At 37.1% G+C, this 27,018-nt stretch overlaps 1 pseudogene; it reads left to right on the top strand.

Moving 5' to 3' along the window:
• The first annotated feature begins 1,946 nt into the window (after nucleotides 1-1,946).
• Nucleotides 1,947-26,245, top strand: LOC115918661 (annotated as a pseudogene).
• The last annotated feature ends 773 nt before the right edge of the window (nucleotides 26,246-27,018 follow it).

The following is a 27,018-nucleotide window of genomic DNA, read 5'->3' as shown; positions in this document are numbered from 1 at the left end:
TTCTTGTAATATAGGCGGTCGATGACATTTTATTTCAGTTTTTAAAATGGCATCCTAAAAAAAAACATTTGCCTTTATCATTTTAACCACAATCCATGCATTTACCGCAGATTTTTCATGGAATACGTTACATCATATTACCGGAAAGCCCTCTTGTCAACCGAATTCCTGTTTTCCAAATTTGACCGTGCATGTGAGTACTATTATGGAATCTCTTGAGCATATTGTCACCGTGATTCAATAAAACAAACGTTATATTTTGGGATCGTGACTATAATATATATGACATTCTTGGAAAAGGGTTGTTTGTTTTTACAGTCGTATTAGACCGTATAGTTATCATGTTATTCATCATATTTTGTGGTGCCTGTCTGATCAACACGGACAACTGTGGTATGTGATTTTCGTAACTAACTGCCTATATAATATACTGATATGTTTCTACTTCGAAAGACAACGGAAGGGAAAAGGGATAAGATTGATGTTTTGATCAGGTTTGTCAACAAATGAAATACAACAAATAAGAGAAGACTATAGTGACTAACATGAGAATACAAAAATGAAACGAAGCCAGACAGCAGATATGCCCGAAAACCATTTGTTTGAGACATACTGAAGAAACAATAACACTAATAAAACCTTCAGTTTAATTTGCTTCTGCTTCTTCTTCTTCTTTTGTTTTTCTACTTTTTATTCATCATCATCACCTTCTTCATTTTCTGCTTTTTAGGCAATTATAAACTGCATTGCTTGTTTTACTTTAATTTGTTCTATTTTGTGCTGCAGAGTGATCGCAAAGCCTTCCTGAGGAAATCACAGGGGTTATTGGAAATTTTGTTCAGATATTAACTTTTAGGGGGGATGGATGATACCCCCCCCCCCCCCCCCCACTCCGCGAGAACGGACGGACCCCATGCGTGTTACCAAAATGTCCGGTAAAGGGGTACTTTTCGTGCGACAAAGTCCGGCCCGAGAATTGTAAAAAAAAAAAGGGGTGTAATAACTTTTCACCCGGAGATTTCTTTAACCCTTACTGTACTGGGGGGGGGGGGGGGCCTGGGAGCCCCCCCCCCCCCCCGCCTCGACATTTTCGGAGATTGCGCCGCAACCGCTCGAAATTTTGAATTCTCTTTTCATGACTTTTTCCCCTCAAGTCTTACGCACATTTTGATACCATTTTCGTCGAAATCGGATATACCTGTAAGGTTTACATAGTATGCGCATGTCATCAAAAAAGTGCTATAATTGCATATATTCATGTACAAGCAGAAATGTGAAGATATGAATTGATATCAAATTGCTTTTATATGTTTCTCAAAGTAACTTGGTGTATTTCAGAACAAAAGAATACATTAGAAATAAAACAATAGATATAATAAGAAATAAAAACAATAAAACACATAAGAAATTAAATAGTTGAAAACATGCATGGCTCAATTTTCCAAATTCTCATGATGTGACGGAGGACTTTTTATACATGTATAGTACCCATATGGTGAAAATTATCAATGTGTATTTATAAATCATGTATTTACTTTAATACTAGTAGGCTATTCACCTTTCATATTTCATAAATGTATTGCCCAATGGAGATTCCCCGTTCAATTCCTAAACTTTTTCTATTTCTCTTTCTCAGTTTCTGATTTATCTGCGGGCGCTAGTTGGGGTCAAAGATATATATATTTGGATAACTTTTCAAAGTTCGGTTGACCGCAGACGATTAAATTAGATCTGCTATTGTTTTTGTTTAGTTAGTTTCTTGGTAGTGTTTCCCCCTTTTGTTTTATCATAACTAAATGCGGCTTCGAGCAAAAATATAGAGTTGTTTTCACTTTTATGTGAACAAAGGCACAGTGTTGTTTTGCGTTACGAACATTTACGACCGGTTGCCTATCACGTGATTTAAACGTCACTTTACTTCCTGTGTCGGTCGACGATGAAGTCATTTGAGCGAAACGACGGCTCCTAAAAAAGGATAAAAATGCCATTTACTGTCATATCCATGCGTTTTCGAGTTAACTATTAGGTAAGCTTGTAGCGTTGATAAATTTGTACGAAAATATGATGTTTAGTGAAAAGAAATTTGTCACAATTCTCTAGATATTGGTTTGCTAAAGATCGTGATTGATTAATTCATTTTTGCGTGTGAGCTAATACTGAGTGAGTGCATGAAAATATGGTCATCGAATGCAAGGTATGATTGCCATTGTCTGCCCGCATATCCCCGTGCCGAGGCGCAGGCGCAGGGGTCGGGGCCAGCTGGTCGACTGGCACCGGTGCTTGTGAGTTGTGTTCCTGTGTAATGTACTGGTTGCATGTACAGCTTTAGTTCCATTGGCATTGTATTCTATTGCAAGGGTCTTAGCAATGAATTGGGACTGTTGTAATTCATGAAACCTAGAAGGCTTTAATTTCGTAAATGGATGGAATTCACAGCACATCAACTAGAAGTAGAATAGAGTCTAGACCCTTGACTACACTGTAGGACTACTCCGACTAGTCTATTTTTTTAAAGAGATCATGACATGGCATGACAGGGTCTATATATTTGCAATTCATGAAATCTTAATTCATCAATTAGCATGATTTATGCAATTAAATTTACCAAAATTTTGTTTTTGCTATGTCGAAATGACATGGGTAATGAGACCACCTCTTGTGAAAAGTGACATTGCTTTTGTTTCAATTTTTGCTGAATGGGGGGGGGGGGGGGGGGGGGGGGTACTAGGGGTAGGCACCTTCCCGTAACAATTACCGGTATAAGGTGTAATAATAGATGATGAACAAAAGTTGTGTGTACATTGCAGTTTGTGAAGTTGTGACTTTAATTAGAACATTTAATGAATTGAAAAACAGAATATTTTTCTATTAATTTCTGTGACTTTTCAATGCACCGGTAAGATAACATTGATTTCGGGGATGTACATGTACAATGTACATATTTGCTCAGTACCCCACTCAACCTCCACTACCACTCCTCTCCTCTTCCCCTTCCCCCTTCCATGTACTAATGTGCAGAACTGTACCCACAATTGATAATTATCAAGTTTTATAATTGAAAAATAAATTGAAATTCAAATTGAAAAAAGGGCTGTTCATGTAGGGATCATAAACATTCCTTCTACATGGACATTATGTGGGTGTAGCAAACATTCCTTCTACATAAGGCCTGTCCTCATCAGCTCAAGTTTGCCTAATAACCCGCTATTCTAACTATCCCAATCGCAAATTAGCCAGTTAATTTTAGACTTCATCGGCCCGCATTTGCAATCAGTGGGATACTTGGTAGAGAAAATATCCCAAGAAATCTTGGGCTTGTTTCCAAAATATCCCGCTTTTGGGGAAACAGCGGGCTAATTTCGAGTTCGAGCTGTCCGAGCTACATGTAGTTTGTGATGAGTGTAACGGTCTGGTGAACACGCAATTTCGAGCTTCTGGATAATATCCAGAGTCTGAAATAACGGGTTATACTGTATAATATGGCAAACTCAAGCTGATGAAGACAGGCCTCATGGACATTGAGTGGGTGTAGCAAACCACAAAATTGTTTTTCAGGTTGTTCATAAATTGTAAGTTTTGTAGACAACTGATACTGGTAGTCTGGTACCATCTAAGTTTAATTGTTTACATTTTTGAAATCCACATTGTATGTAAATCAGTGCTTTACACTAACTTTTATGGGGGTCATTTTCTGTCAATGTACCAAATACTGTTGTACAGTACTGTACATGGTATTTGGCCATATTTAAGTTATTGAGAGAGAGAGAGAGAGAGAGGAAAAAAAGTCTAGAATGTTGTCATGCACAGGATCACTGCAAGATGAAGGAAATTTAATGAATCTCATTTGGGAGCTTACCAAAATGTACAAATGTATGCCAAAGAGTTTGTGGTTGTTTGTTTTTCTTGTTTTTTAACTAATATGGTAACTTTTTCAGATATTTATAAGTTTCATTTGTCAAATGACTTACATTGTCAATGTCAACCTCTTAAATTGCATGTTCATATACTGTTACTGTATGGATTCGATACAGAGAACATGTACATGTAATAAGCTTACTGCAAACTTCTTTCAGTGAATTTTCAGGATTTTTTTTAACAAAAAGGAAGTCCAAGCTAAATGTATTTAGATTTTAGACCCACATGTACATGTACGGTATGTTACTGGCAGCTACATGTACATGCAGGTTTGAGTAAATAGGACTAAAATGTAGTTACTAAAATGTATCTGATTGTTGTATAAAGTTATAGTCCTTAAACTCTTAAAGGTAAAGACCAGTAATGGCCATGCGATTGCATTGTGAAAGAAACGTTGTGGAATCGATCAGAAAAGGTTGATCATCTAGCATCTAACATCTGCAAGGTTCTGGAATCATCAAAATGATAAGAAATTTGGCCCATTCTTCGTAAAGTTACAAGCACTATACACAGAAAGATGTATATGGGACTACCCTATCTCTCTCACCAGACCATGAGAGAGATAAATTTACCAAATATATGAATTAGTAGGCAGTTTCCCGGCAAATTTTTTATCATCATGTATTAGTCAAAACATATTCTTTCACATGATTGGTAATGAGAGCTTCCATTTCATTTTTTGAAATTGGGGCGTTGCCAATACTGGTCTTTACCTTTAAATGACTTGAATTTAGGTATGAATCCAAATATGAAGTGAAATGACTTTCAATTTATGTTCAGAACTTCACAGTATGATGGAACACCTTGCATGATGGTACCTGTACCGTACGTCAGACTTGCTCCATAAGAAGACTACGGTATTGTACATGTATGTCCAATTGAAATGTTGATGAAATTAACAATGATGAAATTCTCGTTTTAAAGGTCTTAGCCATGTTTCAGTAGGGGCGTTTACACTGCAAGCAAAAACTATGGTATTTCTCACAATTCCAGAGTCTTGTCAGAATTCGCTTGGCAACTACAGGTGTACCCATAAACTCGACCAAAAACCTACCGTGTTATAAACTACTATTGAGATCTATTAGAAAGATTACTTTTCAAACCAAGATGACAGACAAATTTGAGTGTTGTTGTAGTTTCCGAGTGGTGAGTCAACACACTGATTACTGAGCTGCGAGACATTGCCAGGCATAGCGCCATAAATGTATAAGACGCACCCCCGTCTTCGGCGGCAAAAAAGTGCGCCTTATACACAGAGATTTACGGTACATGTACCACTGAAGTGGGTTTTTTTTTTAACGGCAGCCGAAACTCCACCGGTTATTGCAGTGTAAATGCTCTCTCAAAACACTGCATTGTAAATGCTCTCTCTTTAAACACCAGTGAATTATACCAGTTTTTGTCACGTGACTCTCCTTGCAGAGCAGTGACAAGTGGTGCATGCCCACACCACGCCCCCCAAAACAGAATTATCAAATACTGACGGTTTTTTAATGAGGTTTCCAGAAGTGTGAATCGTATTTAAATTTAAAATGGGTTTTTCTGCAAAATAAATGGGCCTACATGTACAATAGGATCAAAAAAATTTTATGTACAGTGTACGCTTTTGTTTTTATTGTGGCCAGAAGTATTTTCCAATGAACATCTACAATGTTATGCACCTACAGTACAAAACACACCTGCATAATTCATTAGCCTACATGTACGCCCTTGTCTTCTTGATCAATTTAGCGAAGGTGCTTTATGTGCTACTCAACAAGTTCATTGATTGAATGAGTGTGGGAGTGTAGGATTGAAGTGGGACAGGTGAGAATAGTGAGGTCAAAACAAAGCAAGTGTATTACAGTCTGATGTGATTGAACAAACGTGAGGACAAAATTTCTTCAAAAAAATGTTATTCCAATCCATTGATTAGTCCACACATTTGGACACTTCTCCAAAAGCCTTATAATACTTCATTACATTAACTTCTTTAATGTAGTGTAAGTATTTCAGGAATCAGAGTGAGAAAATCATATTTATTAGCTGTTGCTGTATTGGAAATGCCTCTGGCAAGCTCTCTGGTCGTCGCCATGAGTCACAATTGTAGTAGAAGACTGGTAGCCAGCGTGCATTAAACTATATACATGTATTTGTGATACGGTATATTATTGCTACCAGAACTAAAAAATATATTTAAAAAGACAGCATGTAGATGTACACCATGACATCAGAAAGTACTTCATTATGTAGCAACCCTGTGTACATTATGCCCATCGCTTTTGCACCTCCATGATGATGCCGATTGTTAAAGCCATTACTGGCATAGTGACGTCAACAGGCTGGTCTATAAATGTTGCATAAAGTAATTTCTTGTTCATTAGATAGAGGGATACTAAAGAGGGAGTTGTCAAATTATTGATTGTGTCGCTGTGTCTAAAAATAACCAATGAGTAGTGGGTGTACATGCACGTACATTCTTCTGCTTCGCTTTCAACATTCATGAAAACAAAACAAAAACAATGTGTACAAGGCAGATGTTGGGCAAATAGACAATTATTTGCCATGTCATTGGCATTGATTGAGTATGTTTTGTAACTTGTTTTCTTATGAACAATACATGTAGACTTTGATCACTAAACACTCAAAAGTTATTAGACGTTTCAGACTGAAGTTTCACAGTATAAAGTTGAGGAACTTGAAGAATGTCATTCATAATTATTAAGGTTTATGATATTTCTTTGAATACTAATAATCTATTCCTAAATTTGATGTGCTTTAGTTTTTAAATCAATGCTAAAAATTCAAAGGCTCTATTCAAATGTAGATAAATTTTGTAAATCATCCTCAGCCCATTGGCTTCCAAGTAGGAAGATTTTCCTTTAGGGAATTACTTTTTCTTTGCCAATTGTAATATTCTTTTAATGGTTGATATCTGTATTCTGTTCTTTTTCTTCAAAATAAAAATACATTTACCTGTAGTCCTACATTACATGTTCATTGGCAAATTGCAGGAACAAGTAGGAAAGGTATGGGATCACTTTGTTGCAGAGTTCATATACAGTATGTATGGTACATGTATATCATTCAGAGCCGTGAATATCAATGTTTTTCTTACTCCACCTACATATACATGTACATTGTAGGGTTTCTTTTTGATTAGGATAAACATCATTTTGAAGTGACTAATACATGTACATAACTACATACACTGATATTTTTGTTAAACTCAAGAACGGTATCAAGACTGATCCTGGTTCGGTCGACAAAAGGTACAGGCACATTTTGTATTACCGGTAAGTGCACTGTACGTGTACGTCCTCTCTCTACATTTCACTACCAATAATAAGCCTGCAACAAGTCTACAGTGTACATGTAGTACATAAACATTGTTTGAATGATATTGAGAAGAAAATGTAACCGCAGTGAGTTCAAATATATATGTGAGATTTAACGTGGCAATCCCAAAATCACCCCATGCACTGCAAGCATGAATAAATTCAAGACAACAATTAAATTACACTCCAGTCGCCCAGACAACAAAAGAAACTTGTTATGAAAAGGTGGATTGATGCTTGTACTGTAGGCTTGTTCTCATTCAACATCCACTACAGTGAATCTACATGTGTACATAAAGTCCAGTGGTGGAACTAGGAAACAAACAATAGTTTATTTTCCTGTGTAAATTGTATGTACCCATCCATGTAAGCATACTGGTTTCTGTGTTTGAATGAACACCTGGCCTTTTGTTGTTATAAGAATATATGTAAAGTAAAAAAAAATATGGCTGGTTCCTAGTCTGGTGTTTGCGTTTCTAGCAATCTAACACTGCGTGTATCCATAGGGACAGATACAATAAGACAAACCCAAGTACCGGCAAGCCATTGCCTTTTGTAGCATTTTACTTGCGTGTAGTCCGACCAACCGTGTTAGGATTCGACAAATCTTTGATCATTCTATTTCTAGGCTGCCTGTTCAGTATTAAATCAATGAGGAAATGCATTGGCTACTTTGGTTGCCACTTGCCAGAGCTAAAACCAAGGTGATGATATCCAAGATCCTTTGGAAGCGCATAGAGATGTTACATCTAATCTAAAATTCAAATTAGATTCTCTCTATTTTTTCATACATTTTTAAGTGCTATGGTTTACAAGAAGTCAAGAACAGTATGATATTTTAATTTTTATTGAGGAAATCTTGAGGACAAAGAAAAAGAGAAAAAACATGGAGATCATGTTGTCTGTAGAGATCCAGTCAGGCAGTAGGTCTGCATAGGAGCAAGGAACTCCTTGATAGAAGTATCAAGGATTACAGTCATGTACTTGCCTTTCTTGCTTACAGTATGTATGGCATTGGATAAACCTCTAGCCTGGCCTGGCCAAGCATGCCTAGGGGTCACACGCAAGTGACAAGGGTATGAATCATTCTATTCTAATAACTGCTATTTTTAGGGCTGTGTGTCACGAAAGGGGGAAAAGGCATGCTAGACTGGGTCAGCTCAGCTCGGCTGGCTTCAGTCTGATGACCAGAGCACTCCATTATTACATGCCTCTATAGCCAGAGGTCAAAACAAACATGTTAAGCGATAAGACACCTTTTAGATGGCTCAGATACATGTATAATGCCTGTAAGCATACACATCAATTAATAGACACTGGATCTAACCAAGCAGCAAATCTTGATCTAGCTAGGAGGTGTCAACATTGACATACAGTGATCGTGTTCCCACTGCTAGGTAAACTTAGAATGTGCAGACTGATCTGCCAAAAATATAACACCGCATATCATTTGGACCAAGTGAACATTCCAAGGAAAGTTGCAATTTCTGATTTAGTTACAGGTGTATGAACATCTTCAGATTATCAAATCTTGTTCAAGTTTGATCTATTATGCACTTCCATACAGGCCCAGTTGTATATTTGAGATTTAGACAGCAGGATAGGCTCCATGTTTTGCAGTATGCAGGTAATAATCAGCTGCTCATATTGACTAGCTCTGGTTCATTAGCCCTGTATCAAACTGTGTCTGACTTGGCTGATTGGACCCTGTATCAGGGCGGACCACAAACACAAAGACAAACATGTAATTGCAATTTAGAAGAACTACATGTACCGTATGTGTAGGAACATGATGAGCTTCAAGCATAAAGTCATTTACAATTGGATTCAGGGCTGGCCCACTTTATGGGACCCGGAATCTGTGGGGTTCATACAGTGTAGATGCTCTCATGTGCAATCTGGGCCATATTTTCAAGCATTTTCAAACAAAATGTATGACTTGTAATTTTCATTAATAATTTTGGTTGAGAAAGACAGTTTTGATTTTCAAAACCTGTTGTTTCAAAATTCAAACATGTTGCTGTTTTACGTTAAAATCCTGCTCATATACTGTGATTCAAATATCCAGCAATTCGTACTTTATTGATGATAATCAATTTTCATTTAGGTTCATATTACGTACCGGTATTTCTTTCATGGATGAATGATTCAAACTATTGTTACTTTATATGAACCCTATTTTCCTCTTGTTTTTCTGAAAACATCTGTATTTATAGAAGCATGTGGAATGCACTATATTCCTAATATTGGGTCTGGAGATTCTTATTTTTTGCTGTGGAAGGTTGGTTGGTGAAGCGATTTTACACGAATCACAAATCAAAACGCTGTTAAAAAACCCGGGTTACTGCGGGAGAGCATTCAAGTGATTTTTCATCAACGCCGATTCTAGCTTATTTTTGAGCCAAGCCACTGCGCATCACACTGCGCATCACACTGCGCAGTTTGACCCAGGAAGTATAAGTCAACTTAGATAGTACAGAGCGTCGAGCATGCAGAGCATAATTATGCAGTGCTAGTGTACGCAAATTGCATGCAAAGCAGGCACATGGTTTTTGCCAAAACCGGAACATGCCACGATAGTGACGTGATTCTAGGGTGAAAAGGTGTCAATTGAACGCACCCCTACAAAGGGGGTAGCGAGCCTTCAAGCATTGATAAGCTGGGTGCTGTCATATTCAATAGTCGCCAACGATGAGTCATGTCTTGGATGTTGTCATAGAGTTAGGATGAATGCTTTTATTAGCGAGATGGTTGGGGGTAACAAGGGGGAAGAGACTACATGTATTGCATGCCACTGATATAGATCTGTAGGATCGAATGCAGCATGAACCATCATGAGGTGCGAATAATGATGTATGATTGAATTCCAGACCTCATAGAGAAGTTTGATAATACACATGTACATGTACAGATGTACATGTATGTGTTTGTAGATTGCTAAACCTTCACACCTCCTCAGACTCAGTCCAGGTATAAGGACTTGTTGAAGAATCATCATTATTATTAATCTGGTATGACTATGATACAGTGTACATGTACTGTATATGTCTTTAGTATACTTGTTTTTTATGTTCATTGTACAACTGAACCTCCACGAGAACATTTAAATGTTTAATACACATGTACACAGTGGCGGATCCCCTAGCAAAAAAGCATGTAAAACACATTAATGTTACCCTTTACACACAAAAAAGGAGATAGGGGCCCCAAGGGGGAGAGGTAGGTGTTGAGTTTTTAAAAAAAATAGTGGGCTCTTTCCCTCCTCCCTCCTCGTTGGAACTTTAAAAAAATAAAATAAAATAAATAAATAAATTAAAAAAAAAAAAATTAGTGCTCCTTGCAGTGATAATTAATTTGAACATTTTACCTGAATCAATATACTGCATGATTCTGACATTTAATATTTAAGAGCAATGACCAACAGTTTGGTAGGAAAATCAATAATATTCATCTGCTTGAAAAGCAAAAACTGTACATATACATGTATGTGTTATCTCATCTTTACAATTCATCATATAAATACCAAAGTTCATGTTTAGGAAGTGATTGTATTGATTAGTTGAGGCAATATGTTCATTGTGCAAATATGACTACACTGTACTGTACACCTAGCAGGACACCTACAATGTACTGTACACATACAATGTACATTACTGTATTGTACATCTGTACATTTGAGAAGAAGACTATACTGAGAAGGACTGAAGTATTAAATGTGTAACATCACAAATACAAATATTATGGAGCACTTAATACCCTTTTATAATCATAAGATGAGCTTTTTGGAACAGTTTATTACCTTTGAATATTAGGAGGAAAATGTCCAACCCTGATTTACAGTATCAGGAAAGCTACATGTATATTGGTATGCACTGGACAGTGTTTACATATACATGTACGGTATGTAAAAGTATACCGGTACTTTAAATTTCAGAAAGAATGGGATGTGGGGATCTTGGTACCAGCAGCTCAACTACTGTACATGTACACTATATAGTGTAGGCTTACACTGTACATGTACATGTATGTATATTCATGTAGGCCCACATATGGTTCTGTATTTAAACTTATCTTACTGCCAGATTTGTTATTCATTAGGCTTTCTTGTTTTGATCATGTTGTCTGTTTGGAGCCAGAAGGGTGTTACCTGTGATTAACTCTCTGTGCTAAAGTAAATGAGCCAATTAATGCCCTTCAGGCTCTTATGAAACAGATAATATTCATGAATGTAACCTTGCCATATTTCTCTCGTTTTCTTTCACTTCACACAATGCCCCATATTGAACAACAACCAAGGACGATCATAATGTAACTGTAATCGTGTCTGTGTATGGTGTTAATTGCATTCTGTATCAGTCTAATGATTCGAGATGTTACATGTACGAAAGTATGAAGTCAGTGCTGTACATTACATGTCGTATGTTTGTAAAATGTCCACCTTGTTTTTTGTTTTTTTTGTGTTTCACAAAACCATTATGAGTACAAGTTCAATAAACACCCCATTGAAACGAATACAACTTAACACACACCGGTATATATTTCAATTGAATGTCAATGAACTTCTACTTTAATAAAGATGACTTTGTGAAACAATGCCCTGATGTTCCTTGTTCGCACCTTTTGACTCAGCTTGCAATATGAGACGTGTACAAGAATGTTTCAAGCTAAACTGTTATGCTAGGCTAGCTGTTGCACCTTGAACGTGCACTACATGGTTGTAACATAGACCTCAAGATGATGGCTTTTACAGACAGGGTCATGTACATGTTGATCACAACTTTACAAGTGAGGTCTATTTCCAGCTATTAGCTCACAACAACATAGTGAGGAAATAGTGATGAGGTACAGTGTAGAGCAACATGTGATATTCAAGTACCGTGCATGCATTAATACACTTATCAGTAATGGTATCAGGAAATGAAATATTATTTTATAGCATTTGATTGAATACAGCATTATGTTTCTGAGAGTTGAATAACTTCAAGATTGAAATTGCTCTCATTCATATCGCATTTGTTAGAATCTGCATCCACAGTCATTGGAAGCAGTCGTCCAAATATAATCATTCTTTTCTATGTTCTTTTATTTTACTTCCTCCTTTCCCAAATTTCTATTTAGTCTATTTTCTTCGGTTCATTATTCTATTTTTCTTTGTGGAGACATTTGATTGCTTTTGTACTTTTTTCTTCTTTACATTTGTTTTCAATGTTACATGGGGCAAAAGCAATGACATTATTTGCAGAGGTGGCCGCTGCTTCTGATCTTAAATGCTTTTACTGGTTGACAGACTGTAACCACAGGCTTCTAATCTGCATGAATTGAATCTTCTACTAAGTACAGGGGCATTTACAAGTTGCAAGAAAAAACCATCAGTTCTCTCACATTCTGGAGTTTTGTCAAAAGTTGCTATGCAGCTACACTGTACTAATAAACACGTCACTACCAATACACATGTGAAAAAAAAAAAAAATCCACATTGGGAGTGTTTTTTTTTTAAATGCAGGTTGAAACCCCTCCTGTTTTGGCAGTGTAAATGCTTGCTCTCAAAACGTCAGTGAATTATTCAGGCTTTAGGTCATGTGACCCTCCTTGCTTCTGTGCTAACAAGTGTCGCATGCAAATGACTCACAGAGAAAACCCAGAATCATCAAACACCGCCTGAATATATGTTTTTCCAGTGGTGTATAGTTAAAAAAAACTATAGGGTGGTATTCTCGAAAGTGGACTAACTTTAGTCCACCGACTAAGTATGGAATGCCAAGTGTCCATATGAATATGTTCTAGAATAATTTAATCTGTCACTAAATTGAAATAAAATATAATTAAATAATGAATAAACGATAAGACAACTACACCCTGTACGATATAATTATATTATCATGGATATTTAGGGACATATCAAATTATTCAAAAATAATTTCATATAGACACTTGGCATTTCATACTTAGTCGGTGGATTAAACCGTGGCCTAAAGTTAGTCCGCTTTCAAGAATACCACCCATTGTTTTTAAAATTAGTTTTTCTACAGTGTAAATGGGCCTTATACATGTACAGACAATCCAATATTTGATCCCCTGTGTGTCTACCAAGGCAGCTTTTTCGTCAGAAATTGATTATATTCTGCTGTCACAATATTTGTGTTTCCTGGCATCTGTTCATAAATTGTCGTAAAGCAAGCACTTTAATCAAATGCGAGTGACACGAGAAGCATTATTGGATCTGGATTTAGTGGGTAGCTTCGGTCACTTTGAAATCTTGCACTTCCAAGTTGGTGTTGTCATATTTGCATTGTTAGCGTACATGTACATATATAAATGTAGAATGCTGAAAAGATCCAAGCCTAATACAATCATAATTATGTACATGTACAGTATGTTTTGTTAATGAGTGAGTTTGAACTTTGAAATAAAATTCACATTTGATTCTCTCTATTTTTTCATACAATTTTGAGTGGAAAACTCAATAAGACTCTTCTTGCAAGAATTTTCCTTTTTATGGTCCAGGTGTAAAAGTGCACTGTCTACATGTACAGTATATCACAACACCCTGCCTTATATGCACTGTATACATTTATTTCACTGGACTATTGAATAGAATTCACAGGGGTCTGGGCATTCTCCTCTCATTTTCCTCCCAATTCTAAAGTTTAAAAATGTATTCCTCCTATCTCAACACAATGTACATGTACCGTATTTGCCGGCGAAAAGGCCGCAGCGCCGTATAGGCCGCACCCCCGATTTTGACATTTAAAAAACAAAACAAAAAAAAAACTTTTTGTCAAAGTTGGGATTTGATCTCTTGCGTATAAATGTTGATGTGACTAAAATCACCGCCTTAGACCGCTCGGCCATCCCGCACTGATGCTAGCTTATGTAGTTTTTTGTGATGTATACATTGCGCCTCTCTCTTGTGTATTGACATAGATTCAAAATAGCGACTTCGCGTGCTGGATGCTTCACGGCAGCTCCGTTAAACAGGCCCTTCTTTTACTTTTTGCAATGCATTGGCACGAACTTAGATCAAGATCTATCGGCAGATGTTGTTTTTGGAAGTTTATTTTCGTCTTCATGTCAACAATGTAAGATAAAATTGTCGGTAAGATGTGTGGAAATGTATAGTTATTGTACCGTTCATAGATCTAGTCCCATATGTGCTTATTCGTGCTGGTTTTGACTTACATTTTAAAATATTTTTTACTCTTTCATCGCATAGGCCGCATCCCGACTTTTTTATATTTTCTCTTCCAAAAATACTGCGGCCTTTACGCCGGCAAATGCGGTATGTTGTAAAATGTGAATGAAGATCTACATGTAGTGTGGCTTCAAATTGAAGCCCCCCCCCCCCTCCCCCCACCCTCCTGGTCTGCTCAAGCTGGACTGAACTACAATGTACACGTCAGCTACAAATCCTTGTCTTATTAGGCCTATACTGTGTACATGGAGATCCAGCATAAACAGATAAATGGGACCAAAAAGCATCAACTTACACTGTATGTAATCTCTGTCTATCATGGTATCATGTATCATTTTCCTCTGTAGAATTTATGAAGGCTCTTCTCATATTGGAGGCTACTAGACTTGTAGTACTCTCTTGTGTGTGGGGGAGAGGGGGGGGGGGTATGTATGTGTTAATGGTAGACATTAGTAGCTCGAGGCTGCATTGGGTTATTTACCCAAATTGGCCTGTCAAAACAGCCCCTTTGTGTCATTATTCATGCTTACAAAATGTACATGAGAAGAGAGTTGGGCATGTTACTGAATCATGATGCTGCATACTCTAATTTGCATGCTAGGCTAAGAAGGTGAACTTGATGGGTAACACAGGACACATTTTCTCAGGGTAAAAATACTGTAAATGCTAAAAGCTTTATTGCTGCCAAGTTTATAGTGGGAATACACTACATCATGTTGCACTACATGTAGAAGGGGAAATTGCTCATCTTGGTTTCTTGGTACTACAATTGCAACTTTGAATAAGATGGGAGATGGGAGAGACCCTCTCCCTGGTGTTGTAAACAGGCACAGCGGAGCACCCCAATTTGCATATCATTAGCGGCCCGTTCTATTTGAATAACCAACGGACATCTGCGTGAATCGAAACATGTGTTTGCTAGAATGTCAAATCTTAAAATTTGTGTTGCGCCTTTATTACTGCCAATATCGCTATGAAACTTTCCATACTAACTACAATTATTATGAACTTGACGTCAATGAAATAAATATGAAATTCCATGGAATAAAACTCGAGATATTAATGTGTTTTGAGCTTCACCCCTCAATAAACACGACGTATATTTTGTTGTGACTTGACCCTATCAAGCAATGCACGAAGTAGAGACTTGGTATGAATATTCATGAGTGTTGAATCCATACATGGGCGAAGTTTTCGCTTCTCCGCTGTATTTTTTCATAGTTATAACGTTCTTTTTCATGGGGCTTCATTTGTAAAAGTTGTAGTCAGCGAACTCATTGAACATGACGTCATCGATCTCAGCGATGTACTGCGCATGCGTCGTAGGGCCCAGTGCAGGCCAGATCGAAACAGCTGAGCCATTAGCGTGCACGTGTGCAGTCGGCTGGCCAGACATGTATAGCCAACGCACACGCGAGGTTCAGACATGACACACATTTGAATGTATGGGACTGGTCATACAATTTTGCGACAACGAAGGATTGTTTTTGTTCGATGAGATTCGGACATTGGGGTATGTTTTGCTCTGACACGACCCTATCTAGCAACTATAGAAAGAGATATTTCAGAAGGATTGAGATTATTAAATTTTCTTTCTGTTTATATGAGGCAATTCTTTCTCGCTCTAAAAAAAATGGTGAATTTTACGGTGATTTTGTATCTCATTTTTTTCGTTTTTGTTCGTCAAAAAAACTATCCCTTAAATTTCACATTTTCGGTGCATCAATAACTCTTTTTATACACATGAGTGTCTTGCAAATTTATTAAATACTCGATTTAGTAGCTTTGATTACTGATATTCATCACATTAATGAAGAATTTGTCTTCGAAATTTGTTTACTTTTTTTCGCATCGATCGGTACACAATTGTTGATTTTATGCAAATGATGTTTACTGGACGAGAGTCGATCGCACGGTAATTGGGGTGCTCCGCTGTGCCCGTAAAGATTGTGTTCGATCAGGGAGATCTCCCATTTTTCTAGGTCTGTTTTCATCAGCTCAAGATTGCCAAATAGCCCGCTATTTCTGATTTGGACAATAGTGCAAGTCTTCGGGCTGGTGAAGATGCATTGGACAAATAGAGGGATATTTTGCAAACTAGCCCAAGATATCTTGGGATGATTATCTCGACCAAATATCCTGCTAGTTGCAACTTCGGGCTGATGAAGACGCAAATTAACTGGATAATTTGTGATTGGGATAGTTAAAATAGCGGGATATTTGGCAATCTCAAGCTGATGAAGACAGGCCTCCTGATACAGGCCTCCTGATACAAGTGTTTATGAACATGTTTAATCTCCATTTTCGTAGTTGATCTAAGGGAGGAGATGAGTATAAAACAGGATTTTTTAAGACCAAAGAGAAATGAAGTACATGTAATTCTGTAAAAATGAAAATGAAAAATCTCTGGAAATGTCAAAAAGGAGTGCTGGTAAAAGGGTTTAATAGTACCAGTATGTGAAAATCTCTACAATGAAATCCCAATTCAGTTCTGATAACAGTCCATGGTATATTTTTTAAATTGGAGATTGGGATAAGAGAAATAAAAAAAGATTTTACAGTTCACAAACATGAATCTATAAGTTTCTCACTGAAGAAAATATTTTCCAGGAAGTAAAGGCATGCAGAGAAGAGATGAGAGAAAGAGAATTGTCTCCTTTTGCATTCTTGGAAAGCTTGGCAGCGAGTCGCATTTTGAGAGAGTAATCGTTGCCCTCCACATTCTCCTGGCCATTGAATTCTAGGCTGGAAGGCTAGAAATCAAATTCTTCTCCTCATCATCTTAATTTCATTTAGCGGGGACTCCCGACACCTGTGCATCCCATGACGCGTGCCATACCGAACTCCGATTAAGACATCTTCCTTATTCCTGCGGCGGGTGTATCACCTTACCCTCAAAGACCGGCCCTTTCTCCGGCTGGCCCCCGAGTCTTGACTTACTTTATACCAGGATGTCTGTCAGGTTATGATGGCAGGCAGGCAGGGAGGACAGCTCTAGCCTGGCTTCATGCATAATTCTTTGTAGGGATAAATCAGGATTCTTTGCACCGATTGTTGGTTTTTAAGTATTTGAGTGCCCAGATATCCCACATGCAGTTCTGTGTGGGGATGAGGTTTGTGAATTGTACACATTTTGGACAGTGTTGAAGTTTGTTACATTTTACACAATGTAAGGTGAGGAATGATTTTTACTTGTATTTAGTGGCAGTGTAGCATCATTTCAAAATAATTCATCTGATATTTGAGTTTTTCTTGAGTTTTATCAAGCCCCTGTAAGTAACATAGAGATACAGAGGTAATTTAGCATTGGTTCAAGTTCAAGTCCAAGTTCATTTGTTCCACATTTTACAAAATATATAGACAGACTTAAAATAGAAATTATATACTGTACATACTGTACATGTACATGTACATGTAGTATAAGCACCTCTCAATGATACTCAATTCATATGATAGATTACATGTGAGTAGAATGTGAGGGACCTTTTGAAACTTATTATAGCGTAATGTGCAATTGATAGCTACATGTACAATCGATCAATCAATGATCAATTTATCAGTCATAGAATCCATTGCTAAGCTTCGTTTCACAGAGCCCTGTTATTTGTTTTTTTGTTTTTTTTCAGTGTATTTATGGTTGAAGTATGAAACCTGTGGATTCGGCTGATTTTATCTGTTAATTAAGTTTCCATCCATTAATGAAGTTTCCATTTTCATTTTTGAGACATATTTCAAGTGGGTTGCGTACTAAATGTAGATTCTCAAGTTATATTGGGCTTGCATAATTTGCTTGCCAAGTATTCCTATCTGTAGTTCAAAAGCTTTTACCGTATTTGTTTTTTGCCTACTCAGTTTTATACATGCTGAGAGAGTCAATTACTGCATATCATTTTACATTATTATCTTCCTGCATGTACTGTATGTACATAGCTGTAGTACAAACATACAAATATATTATACATAATGTCATTGGTTTAGAGAGCATCAGAAGGTACTAATAGCATACTTGAGACCTGTGAAGAGCTGAGAGGCAGTTGCCATGGTAACAATGCCATCTGTTGTCTGTGTGTCACTGTTGTGTAAGTTTGCATTTGAAAGCTAATGATGTCAATGATAAATATAGAATGCACATTGAACATTGTAATCATGGTTTCAAGAACGAGCTACATGTACATAATGTACATGTATGATTATCCCTAAATACATACATTAGAAATAGAATACATACAACTACACAATGTACTTTAGGTCTTCATGTACATGTAGTATTCAAGGCTCTTTCTGCATAGGTACATTCACAGGTACATGTACGTATATGCAGGCCAGTTTGAGTTTGTAAATACATGTGTTCAAGATTTACATCATGTACAAAAGCAAAGAATCTAAGAGAAAATAAACCTATACAAAATACTTGTACTTTTATTATAGGAGGATGGAATAAGTACCGGTAATGTAAAAAATGTACAAGGTACAGTGTCAGCAGTTTTGTACATGGTACATGTAGCTCTAAAATATTAATATGAATTCAATAAGTTTCATCTGTAACTTTAGAAGAAACTACTATAATGATATAATATTTAATTTTTTATATAGCACTTAATACAAATGTCTCTAACCGCTTTACAAATATACTATTACCCCGGTCATTAGATTCAGTGCTTGTGCACACTGTGTGCACAATCTCCACTCCCTGGGGAGCATTCCAGCCGAGCGTTACTATGAGTTGGCAATTAACTGTTGCAGTGTACAATACATTCTGTACTGTAACAACAACATGCACATGAACATATAAGGTACCAGTGGTTTAAGAAGTTGGTAAAATTTCTGTTTGAGCTTGTAAAGGCTGGCGTTTAATGTTTCAGTACAAGCTTCATTACATGTACATCCACACACTACCCTATTTGAAAAGTCTGTTAATGATTACACTATGTATCTCGACTAATTGGTTCCAAACAAGATGTGCTGCATGGTCTATGCTCATTTTCTATGTTTGCCTTGACATTTACAGTTATTGAGCTGTCACAGGTGTGAAAGGTGTACTGTCTGTACCATGTACCCAATCAATTACCAGGCCGTCCGAACAAACACATGTTAAAGCTTGCATCATAAACATGGTGGATAAACGGGTGGGTTTAGACAAGGAAACCTCTGCTCTAGTTTTTGTTTAGAATCATTGTGTGAAACGTGCAGGGATGAAATAGTGGTGATCGATTATCGGGCCATGTGAATAGGCAAGTGTAAAGCATACAGTACATCATAAACAGGGTGGCAGACAGGTGTGTTTAGATGAGAATTGATGCTCTGTGAAAGGTATACAATGTAGGTGTGAAATAATGCCATGTGAACAGACAGTGTAAAATTTGCATGATTAAAGGGATGGCAGAAAGGTGTGTTTACACAAGATGAAACTCACGCTCAATACTCTTATGGAGTTAAATGAAAATGTGTAGAATTCATTGTTGTTAACTTTATCGTTTCATATACCAGTAGATTTCATAGCCTATCTTCTTCATCTTAAAGAGGGTCCTTTTTATTGAAATGCAAGATGTTGTTACAAGCAATTTATTTGAAGAAGTATCTGAAAAATTAATCATTATAACTGTATACTGGTAATGCATTTGCAATATAATGTACATGAACTAGGTCTTTCATCTCAACAATGTACTAATTTCAGGTTAATACATGTATATTAAATTTTCATGACAAAAAAGAAAAAGCCATTTTATGCCATTGTAAGTGTTTCATGATAGTTGATACAGGTTGTGTAAGAAAAAATCAAGTCGAGTCACTCAACCACTCCATGGATCACAGTTGAAACATAAGTGTATACACTTTACATCAATATGGCAAACATACACTTTCATCACTCACTAATTAATCAGTTGTAAGGACTGAGTATGTGGGAGAAAACGTGAGAAAGTGGGAGGCGGGTATGAAAACATAACCACATAACCACATCTCTCATCTTCCTGCTCGCCATTTGTACATGGAGGCTTTTCTGCATGGAACGGGGGAAGGGAGAATCGGCGCAAATTGATTGTATTACGGAGGCATGGATGAGAAGCATAATGGGGAGTTTGAAATGATACTTGTAGAGGTAAATTATTGTCATTTGATGGAGGCAGGAACCAGGCATTGACGTACGCAATGCATTAGCATGTACGTGTAGGGTTACATTAAATATCCAGTGATGGGCAGAAATGGAGAGTGGATTGATGCCTTCATGCTTTAGTTTGAATGAGATACATACCAGGCACCTGACTGTTTATTGAGCATCGGGATGACTTTTTCAATCTTTGCTGTTTTTCTCAGGTCTGAGCATACAGTACATACATGTACATATAATGGAATCAAATGACCCCATTTAGCTGTTCATTTTTGTTGTTGGAGGTATTTTTCAGACCAAAAGTACTGTACAAATGAAACTTAAAGCTTATCTGCCATAGTTTATAGGAGGGATTAGATTGCCCGGCAAGGTCACTGGACAGGTGGTTATCTCATCAACTCAGCTCTCAGTTAACATGAGAAAAAGAGGATTATGGGGGACCAATGGTCACCGATTAGGCATTGTTTGTTATATAGAGGGCGCAAGAAGCTTCAAGTAGTGCAGTGGGCCTTTAATTATCATTGCATGCCAGGCAGAAGGTTGATTGCAGGACAGTTTTAAATCTTGGTCTGTAGACCATGTGTGGAGACTGGAGAGCCAGAGGAATTTAACTGAATTGAAAAGTATAGTGTAATGCCTTTCTGGCTGTCAACAGACAGGTATTGGGAATTTTCCAATTAATGCCTTCCATACTATCTTGATATATTTGTGCTTTATTTTATTGAACTTGTACATAAACAAGTATTATACATTTTGTGTAGCCGATTACAGTTTGTATGTTTGTTTGTTTGTTTGTTGTGGATGCTACATGTATTTCCACTTGAAAATGGGAGCAAAAATAATGCAGCAGAAGCACAGAGGCTTGAAGTTTTTGGAAGGGGAGAGTGAGAGAGAGAGAGAGAGAGAGAGAGAGAGAGAGAGAAAGAAAGAGGGGGGGGGTGGGGTTCGGATGAGAGAGAGAAAAAAATGACACATTCATTTATTTAAAATCTGTACTTGAATATAACATGACTCATGACTATATTTAGACGATAATTCAACATTGGATGCTCATGTTATATATTTGCAGCCCTAGGTCTAAACTGGAATAACAAATTATTGCCATAAAAATGTTGTGAATGAATTTGGAAAAGCATTGTTTACTTTTGTCAGGTTTGCCTACCAACCAATCGTAGGAATTGAATTTAGATTGAATTAAGATCTGGATTTGGAATTTTTATGTCAATTTGTGTTTTAAGATCTTTTTTGGGGGGGTTAACATCCATCAGTGAATTTTTAGGGCAAACAGAAGTTAGTGCTGTATATACATGTACATACTATATATGTTTGGGCACGTGCAGTGTACCATTAATCAAATAATGGAATGGTATTACTGTACTAAACCTAACTCTTTTTTTAATGATTTTCACAGTTTATGTGAAATCCATGAATTGTACTTGATAGGATATCTAGGGCATAGGCTTTAATGTGTTTAGCCTACAATCATCGACTGAAAATACTGGGAGGGGAGTTGAAGGGACATGTGCCCTCCACTTCTCTTCTTTCTTTTGTTCAAACTGAAGTATTTTGATGACATGTACGCAGATTCAGAAATGCGGCACACATATTGGTTGTCGAACTGTCACAAAGTGATCTCTGTATTTGTACAGGTTTTAGCTTTCCTGCTCTATCAAAACACAGCCTAAACTTGACCCCTTAGATATATCCAAGAGAGAAATACTATCTCTCCATTGCCTCGGATAGGTATAACAAATTGGAATACCAGTACCATCAAACAAATAAGTAAAAGATTATGAATTTCGCGCAGCTTAATGGTACAAAAATATTAGTTTAGATTATTCACTGCCTTAATGTAGCATTTGCCTACATTTTTCCAATTTTAAAAAGTGTACACATGATATGCTTGGACAATAATACAAATGCAAATGCCATGGAGATGGAGACAGATAAAGAGAGAGAATTAGAGCTACAAAAAGTATACACTGTACATCGATGATTATTAATCTCAGAAATTAATGCACAAATTCAGATTTGAAATAAGTTTATTTGTTTGCAGAAAGTGTTTATATACATGTACATGCACAATTATGAGAATGCTGGTTTTGCCTTCAGTTGTCTCAATACTGCAATGCCCAACTTAGTTGAGGTTAACCACTTCCAAGCATGTGGTCTTGATGACTACATACTGTACCACATGTACCAACTCGATGCATACAGTATACAGTTGTACATGGACACAGTATTGCATGGAAATCAACGCAAATTTGTGCCTCATTGTAGTCAGAGGGCAAATTCGTTAATTTTTGTTGTTGCCAGAATATGAATGTAATGTCCTATAAAAAAAATGAACATACAGTAATACATGAATGTTGTAGCACATGTAGATTAATACATGTACAGTATGAAGCTACATTTATGTATACATAAATGTGCATTTACATGGCCAAAGATAAACATGTTTGAATACACCATCTATACTGGAGTGTTTACAGATCTGTACAAATTTATACTGGTTCAGAGGCCTTCAGTATGGAATTTAGGTTTACCTCCAAATTTCAAACTTGATACTTGTTTTTTTAATTTAGTTCAGTGTCAAGTTGCATTTATGAATTGTGCATTGGTTAAATATATTTATTTTCTTTGCCTTCTTGTATTTGCTCAGGTCCTTCTTTCCTGATGTTGATTGTTTGAGGGACTTCTCCTCTCTGTGACGGGTTCAAACCACACCAACCCAGTGTCCACCTATGGTCCCCAGGCTATCTTGCCCGGCACCACACACCCAGCCACCCTCATGGGCAAGTGCTTCTCCGTCTGTAACCCAGGTTCAACCAGCGTGGAAAGGCAGAATGGCAAGAACAGCAAGGCTCAACTCCCTCCCAAGTCCTCCTCGCAGCATGCCACAGCTATAGACCGATCCACTGCCCAACCCGTTCAGTACATCCAACACATCAGCTCGTCCACCGGAGTCCGTGCGGGCAACCTCCCTCTCCGTCCCGCCGGGGACTCAAACAATGGTTCTCACAGCAGACCTGCAAGTGACACACACAAGCAGTTCCCACGACAGAACGGTGTAGAGACAAACACAGCCATGAAGTCGGACTTCTCCGAGCGAAAGGCCAACAAACTCTTTGAAAAATACAAAGATAACTCTGAGGATGCCATCTTGGCGGAAGGCACTGAACGATTCTGCCAGGATCTCAAGGTCAGTCCCGAGGATTTTATAGTACTAGTGATCGCGTGGAAGTTTCAGGCGGCCGTCATGTGTCGCTTCACGCGGACTGAATTCATCCAAGGCTGTCGCACCCTACGCGCCGACTCCATCAACGCCATCAAAGCCAAGTTTCCTGATCTTCGACACGAGGTGAAGACGGACGATGCCATGTTCAAGGATCTCTATCGATACACATTCGGCTTTGGCCTGGACACTGAAGGCGGCCAGAGAACTTTACCGTGTGAGATAGCAATACCTCTATGGAAGCTTGTCTTCTACTACCGACAGCCCCCTATCCTAGATCGCTGGTGCAATTTCCTGACCGTGAACCAGGTCAAAGGTATATCCAGAGACACATGGCAGATGTTTCTGCACTTTGTAGAGGTCATTGGAGATAATCTCAGTAACTATGACGACAACGAAGCCTGGCCAAGCCTTTTTGATGACTTTGTGGAATATGAAAATGATAGATTGAAAACTCTAAATCAAGTTGAGAAGGAGGATAATAACCAAGAGGAAACTCATCTAGTCTAGAAAAAATTAGGGATATCCAAATTTTTAATTGATTTTACGATACCTAGTTATTATCGTTTGCTTGCTTCTTTTTTTTTAAATGCGAGGTGCTTCGTCTGAATGTTCGAGTTCCTTTCACTGGATGATGTTAATTTTCTGATAAGTGGTCACTTGCATTTTATGGGTGTTCCAGAAAAATTGTGATTCTTTCTTGTTTAGTGCATGTCCTGTATGGATGTGCCAAACCAACATATATTTCTGTGCACCAAGGAAAAATAAATACCGGTAGCTTTTCAATTTTATCACATGTGGAAGAAGAGGTGTGCATGTACATTGTACATGTTCATGTAGCATCTTTTAATAATTTGTTATTTCATCCTTTTTAAAGCAGCTACCGTACTGTTATACATACATGTACATGTGTAAGATGGTAAGCAGAAAATATTTTGATTGAAACCTGATCCAAATCATGATGAAATTTGTAGGAATAATTGATTTTGAATACAAGCAGACTTTGTTTTTATGATCCATAGAATTCACCTGTATTGCTTGGGGAGTGCTATAGACAATAATCTACATTTGCCACTCTCAGCCCAAATGTACATGTACATTTAGTAAGTGGGTATCTTATAGCTCCTGGTAACAGTTGCAGGAGCTAGCCAGAGTAATGATTTCCTAAGTTCTTTGACCATACAGTAGAGACATAATATGTGCTAAACGCTGTACACTGTACCAGAACAGAAAAGAGTTCCTATTATGGATTCCTAGAGTTCCTTGAGATTACTATTATCATTTTGAAAGTCAGACATCATGGTCTACAAAAGCTCAAATCTAATACCTGTGATGTATAGTTTTTTTTATTGAAAAACCTCTCCATGTGCAGTGTATCTATTCAGTACTACCGATATTCCTTGATATTGATTTTGGACAGATGTTGACATACTGTACATTGTTGGGGAATAAAAGACACGTTAATCAACACAAACTGAATGTTAATCGACACAAACTGAATGTTTTTCAATTTGTTAGCATTCCATATATTCAGATAAGTTCATCTGAAACTTGTAGAAAGTGCATACAACTCGGGGATGGGGGAGTAGGGGAGGTTGACTATAAAATGCTGCATCTCATTCTCATGAGAAAGATTACAAAAGTAGAAACATGAAAAAAAAGCATGATTTGATTCTACACTTCAATTTTACTCTGTGATTGGAGTTGAGAGTATTGTTTAAAAGCTCTCTACAATGATATGTAATACTGGGCTTCAAACTTGCAATATTTTTTCTTCAGAACTGTATGTTTTGCGAATAGAAAACCAAATGATAGTCCAGAATCTGGCTGATTTAATCATTAACAATCTTAACCAACACAATGTCATCTCCCCCTACTTAGTGCAAGCCGAAGATGGCCAACTCCGACATTTCTAGGCCCGGTGGTCTTAAGGTTGGGCTGAATTCATGAATCACACCCCCTTCAGCTTGCAGCACGTAGGGATGGGAGAAATCACAATTGTGAAATGAGATAAAAGCATGCCAGATTCTGGACGAACCAAATGAAAACAAAGCAAAATCATTTTTGAGATTTGTTCCCTTGTAATTACCCTGCCTGGTGGATAGGAATTAAATCTATAGGTATCATGATTGATTTGTCTAAAACGTTGCACTGACTCCAATTTGTCCTAATAAACAGTTATTTCTAATTTAAAGTTTGCTGGCCCTAGTAATGCCTGGCATTGCAACAGCTCATATACTGCACTCAAATCTTCACTCGTAATTTTTTAACACTGTTTTCCATGTTTTTGTGAGCCAAAACTTGAAAATAGTGTACAGGTTACAAATCTTATTGTCTTAATTCTAATCATGTACTTTTTTATAAATATTCTTATTTACTTCTCTACAAAGGAATTTATATTCTGTCTTTTGATCATGTACAAGCTATCCTGATTTATGGACATGATTATGGACCATCCGAAATTAATACTGTTGCAAAAATAATTTCATTTAATTGAGCTCTTGCTCTTGTGCGTGTATTGGGGTTTGGGATCTTAAATTGTTGGGAAAATTGTCTTTTTCTGTTTTTTTATTACTTTGCTCCATGTGAAAGCTTTCATATGTTCAATTGCCACTTTTTATAGGTAACATGAATATTTTCTAAAAAGCTTGCGATGGAAGAAGTGTTTTTCAATATCTGTTGTGGCTGTAATATATATGCATACTTTACACCCAACCTACCCAATGTCAATTTGTGTTCATGATATTTCTCTCTATTTATATCAAAAGATATGTTCTTGACATGGGCTTTTTCTTTTGAACCAAGTCCAGACTTCATTCATAATTTTGTCTTGTTTTCTTTTTTTACACTGTTTTCCATGTTTGTGTGAGCAAAAACTTGAAAATTTTGTACAGGTTACAAATCTTATCGTCTTAATTCTACTCAAGACACTTTTGAGAAGTGTCATCATTTTTTTAATTAGTTCATCATTTTTTGAATATTGTACAAAGTAAGATTACTATTTTTTATTTAATATTTAAGAAAAGTTAAGATACTTTATATGTGATTTGTACATGTATACTCTATGTGATGCATCTCATCATTTTTATACACCAGGTTAAAATTGAATATTTGTAGAGTGTTGATATGTGTTGTATTGAGTCCAAAGAACCATATTTTCATCATAAAATAGAGAAAAAAAACTTGCGTGTGGTGATACTAGACTTATCCGTTCACAGGTACATGTATTTATTTTGCTTTTTATGCTCCGCAA

Source organism: Strongylocentrotus purpuratus, unplaced genomic scaffold (genome assembly GCF_000002235.5).
Source record: "Strongylocentrotus purpuratus isolate Spur 01 unplaced genomic scaffold, Spur_5.0 spur5_contig_837, whole genome shotgun sequence".
Classification (NCBI taxonomy): domain Eukaryota; kingdom Metazoa; phylum Echinodermata; class Echinoidea; order Camarodonta; family Strongylocentrotidae; genus Strongylocentrotus; species Strongylocentrotus purpuratus.
This window is presented reverse-complemented; position numbering and strand designations above follow the sequence as displayed.